The sequence below is a fragment of the Perca flavescens genome, chromosome 8 (genome assembly GCF_004354835.1).
Source record: "Perca flavescens isolate YP-PL-M2 chromosome 8, PFLA_1.0, whole genome shotgun sequence".
Classification (NCBI taxonomy): domain Eukaryota; kingdom Metazoa; phylum Chordata; class Actinopteri; order Perciformes; family Percidae; genus Perca; species Perca flavescens.
The window spans coordinates 22,102,553-22,107,937 of NC_041338.1; positions in this window are offsets into that span (position 1 = coordinate 22,102,553).

Here is a 5,385-nt window from a genome sequence, read left to right on the forward strand (position 1 = left end):
CAGATCCCTTTCTTTCTCAGTTTCTCTCTCTTTTCTCCCCCCCCCCTCCCCACACACACACACACACACACACACACACACACACACACACACACACACACACACACACACACACACACACACACACACACACACACACACACACACACACACACGCACACACGGGGCCCCCGAGGAGAGCGGTGGAGCCATTGGCTGACTACCATCATGTGCTAGTCTAGACACTTTGGCGGCTGTGAGCTGCACTGATTGTTGCGCAAACAGTTTCAAGTTTCTTAACTCTTAAAGGCGAAACACCCACCTCTAGTTTTTAAGTTAAAGTTAATAAAACGTATGTACATCTGTGCTGGGCAGGATGTGATTGAAAAAAACAAACAGCAACTGAGTAACTTTAATGCCTGTGAGTGTTTTCTTTTTTTTTAATCCCCACTAAAAAGCCACAATTCATTTTTTCATTTATATTTTTTATGGGGACATTGAAACATGGGCATCAATTTAAAATTGCATGATATAAACACTTGCCAAATTAGATTTTGTAATTTTTTTATGAGGATTATAAAAAAGAAAGATAAAACGACAATAAAACAAGACATAAAGTAGGCTATAACAACATCCTGCCAGTCATCAGCTTCCCCTCCTTTAAAAAACTACAATTACATTACAGATGCAGTGACTTCAGTGAATGATTTCCCAATACAAAAAACTTGTTTGAACATTGCTGTCAGATTAACATTTAAATGTTAACTGTACTGGAGAAATTTGCAGTGGACACGACCTTAAAGCTCCATTGTGTAATTTTTTTAGTTGATTCTTAGCAAAACCCCCTTTGTTCTTTCACAAATACAGTATGTGCTCATTCATGTGTAATGACTTCCACCAACTAATCAAAGTATTCTCGTACGCGTAGAATCTGACATTCAGAATCATTCAGAATACATCCGAGTGACTCGCTCGGATGACGGCCGCCATGTTGCGCCTCCATCTTTAAAATACATTACCCAAAGAGGGACATACCTCCACCTTTCACAAGTTTAAACTTAGTGGCACCGTGACAAATGTCAGGGAGGGAGAAGATAATGGAGTCGCCAAGGAAGTTAAAAAGAGAATTAAAACGACAACGCGACAGGCAAAGTTAATATTGGAGTGGCTTTTCCAAGATGGAAAGAGCTCATAAGGTGCAAGGATTTTAAAAAGGGACGCCGAAGTTGCCGGCTTTCTTCTCAAAAGGAAGGTAATTCTGCCTATTTGTGTAAATTCAAAGTTTTATAGTTGCTTGGCTAACTATAGCATGGTTGTGCATAACGCTAGAACGACGTCTAGCATACTTTTCCTCGCGTCAATGATGAAAAAGGATTGTCTACCTTGTAACATTATGTAATCATATGTGTCATGATTTCCCTGGCACACATCTCACGTAATGGAGTTGTAACACAGACTAGCTACAGCTAGAACAGCTGCGTGTAAACGATGGAGATACTAAGAGCTAATTTCGGTTTCATTGACATGATTGTTCATACTGCTCATAGAAATATATTAAGAACACAAACCTCCGTTGCTTCTCTCCTACGCTGTAAACATTGCCCTACACTATTAATCTCGTACAATATACAGAATAACCATAAGAACTGATACTTTGCTACCATTAGCTTGCATATTTGGGAACCTGATAGCTGATGTTAGCAATGAAATGGTACCAAAATAACGTAAAACTATTATTACACTGGAAGGAACACTCACGGACAAAGTCGTACTTCTTGGAATAAGACGGCCACCGTAGGAGTTGAAATGTGCTCGGCTAGAAAGTAATATTTGGTTGGTTGTGATGTACAATTTCACCGCTAGATGGGAGAAATTCTTACACAATGTAGCTTTAACCCGCTAACCTTACGATTGAAAATATAAACGCAGTATGTTGAAGTTGTAGTGATGATACTACCATTACAATACCAGGTAGGCATTGAAAACATCCTGTTAGGGGCTGGGACAAAGCCTGGCTAATACTGGATTTTTGAGGCAGATACTGATATTAATATTTTAAGGAAAATCTGATGACGATATAGCTTGTATTTTTTTTACATAAATACATTATATGAACAAATTATTTTGATAAGGATCCCTTAAATTTGTTTTTTTAAAGAAATACAACAAAAGATATGTACTAAAAAAAACTTATCAGTCCTCTTTGGTGGACAATTTAGCTCAAACATATTTTGGACGTTTCTATAGTGCCATTTCTTGTTACATGTTGGCTGACGAATGGGCTGAGACTGATGAAATAAGTTAATATCGGCCCGATTGATTTATTGGTTGGGCACTACTGCAAACCTCCCATGTATTTCACCCTCCCAGTGAGGAGATAGCACCAGTGAGTGTTAGCCTACATATTGAGAAAAAGTGTAGGGCCGAATTCTCAAAAATATATTATTATTTATAATATTTTCATGTCATTCAGATAGAGAGACTCAACTACAGTGAAAAATAAAACAAAAAAAATGTCTTAGATGCAGCATCATCTAACATAGGTGTAAACCTGAAAACTAATTTAATTTTTAATCACCAACTTTTGTTCTGTTAGGATGTTCAGTGACATGGAGCACGAAGGTAGTAGAAAGTAAAAAAGTAACGTGTGATTAAGTTTGTCAGAACTTGAATATGAAGAGGCCTCTGCTGGCTGCTGGGTTCCTAGCAACGCTGGGACATGATGGGAACTGCATGGTTTTCGACAACAGACTAGTATATTTTCATATTTAATCAGAAAAGTCTATGCTTTTTAAACCTTTTGTAGCTTTTACAGCAACTTTAGGTGACAGAACATAGAAATTACAATCCTGACCTTTCAAACTTACATAGACAGCTGTCTTAATGTTGGCTGGAGAAACAATGTTTTCCATTACCAGTTTAAACGCGCCGAGTTGTGTCTGAGATGGACCATCTCCAAAGTCTGGCCAAAGTGCCCCCGAACCGCCTCTGAGGGTTATGAACTTAATCTTGATGATCCGCAGCCAACCCATGGCTGTGACGACCCTCCTTCTCCCCCTGAAACAAGCGTACATTGCGAGACTCAGTACTTTTGTAGCTTCTAACTGAATCTCTGTGGTTTAAAGTTTAGTTTCTCTCCTTTGTTCTTTTAGATATCTGCTTTATTTGACTGACTTTCAGCTGTAACTTACTGCTGACTCCCATATTTCCTGATGATGTTGCTTCATAATAAAAGCTTTTAAATAACAAAACAACAGGGGGCTTTAATTGTGAAATAATTTATAAGAAATTAAATGTGATTATCCACTGTTTTACAGCAGATCCTTTGACAACTAGTCACAGCCATGGATCAGCTCGCTGCACGACTCAAGACAAGCGCCTGACAGTCAAAGACACACCTTCAAGCGGGTATCCCTGTTGCAATAGAGCTGCAAATCTCTGCTGTGCTCACTGACGTCATCTTGTGTTTCTTGTCCTGTCAGGGTAAACAGAAGCCTAAATAACAGGGAACGCCTGTTTTTGTTCTGATTCTTACCAGCTACTTACTGTAAGCACCATGCACTCCAATTGTACATTCTTTTTTTATATTATTATATATTATTAGGGATGCACCGATTGCAAATTTCTCAGCCGATACCGATGTGTAGAATTTTCATATGGACGATGACGATACCAATGTTTGTTGTTTTCTTTTGTGACAGGTTAACAAATACATCTTATTTTAAAAAAAGAAATGTAACCATCTTCATCACACTAACTTTGAATGAACAGAAATGCAATAAAACTAATTTAGTTGAGTTTCTCAAAAAGAATTTAGTGGCACAATTGAATGAATTAGTTGAACAAGTGTACCTGAAGGCACCATAGAGCCTCGTTGGAGTCCACATGCTTCGTTGTTTGTTTACATAACTCACTCACGGGGAAGGCAAAATGTTGCCACACCAGTGACTCTGGAAAGCAGGAGCATTTTCTGTTGTAGCTCCGTCATCTTCATCTCCGGCAGTGGCCATGGTGTCTGGTAAAGAGCAGCTGCAGGCTACCGGTAAGCATCTATAGCTGCATGCTACCAGCCAGTAAGCTACGCTGTCCGCTGGGAATTTTTTCACTTTCTCAAAAGCTTTGGTTAACTTGGGCTGTCAGTCTGTGTTCTTACGTATGGCCTCCAGGTCATCTCTTCTCTTTTTGTTATGTTATGATATCAGTTTAGCGGTTTTGAGTAGTTCGCTGATAGGGCAAGTGCTGACACGTGACATGAGGGAGCATGTTTGTGTGATGATAACTCAGTCCATTGCAGCTGTGTGGGATGAGATTCATTCAGGAGATTGTCTCCGGCTAGAGCCATCTTCAAACGCGAAACTGTGCAGTGTCTGGGTGAGTCAGTTTAACACAGCACAACCTCTCTAGAAGTAGGAAAGACATACACTCATCCAGGCAAGTTTAGTCTCCTTCTCACATTAAACGCAACACGCAGGGAAAAGGAGACAGGGGGATTAATGTTACCGGCTAGGTTAGCCTTTAGTAGCTGTGTTCCTTTGTGTTACGAGCCCAGGTTAGCTTAGCCTTGTAACAATTAGCTTTCAGGTAATAGTTGTACACCTGAAATGTCACAGGAACATTCTTTTTCGAAGTTGTATGAGTCAGACCAATAACACAACATTAACGCAGCGCAAAAATAGATAAACATCGGCTACTGCCATCACCCATGTCACCTTATTTGCCAATAGGCTGATGACAGTAAATAGGGTGGACAATGGAACCGGCCAATGCATCCCTATATATATTATATATATAAAATATATTTTTATATAATAATATTTGTTGTTGTCATTTTTCTATTCTATAATTATGCTTCTTGTCTATGCACCAAAGCAAATTCCTTGTGTTTGAAAATCTACTTGGCAATAAACCAGATTCAGATTTTCAGAAGACAAAAAGACAAAGTGTTATATTAGTAACAATATGTTGTTATTATGCTCATTTGAGTACTATTTAGGGTTTACATTGACTACAGTTTAATTTATCATCGTTTCTGAAGCTCTCAGGGTCGCACCGGTGCATACTGTGAGGGCTGCAGCAGCAGAGTGTGCCTGTGTCTGAACTGGAATCAGGTTTCCCTGGCAGCCTTAAGGCTTTGGGGTAGAGGGAGGTTACTGAGGGTGGACATGGAGGCCATCATGCCTGCACTGTGCTAGAGGCACCTGTTGCAAATGCATTCCCCTTTGTAACTCAATCACATGTCAGACAAGGAAAAGAAAACTGTTATTACAGAGCACCACTTCATTTAAATCAGTGTCATGCAATTTTCAATTAAGTCAAAGGAAAACCCATCTGGTTCATAAGTCACTGAGGCTGACTGCTTTGCTATTCCTGCTGCTGGAACTGTTTCACGTGAAACAAATGTCTGAA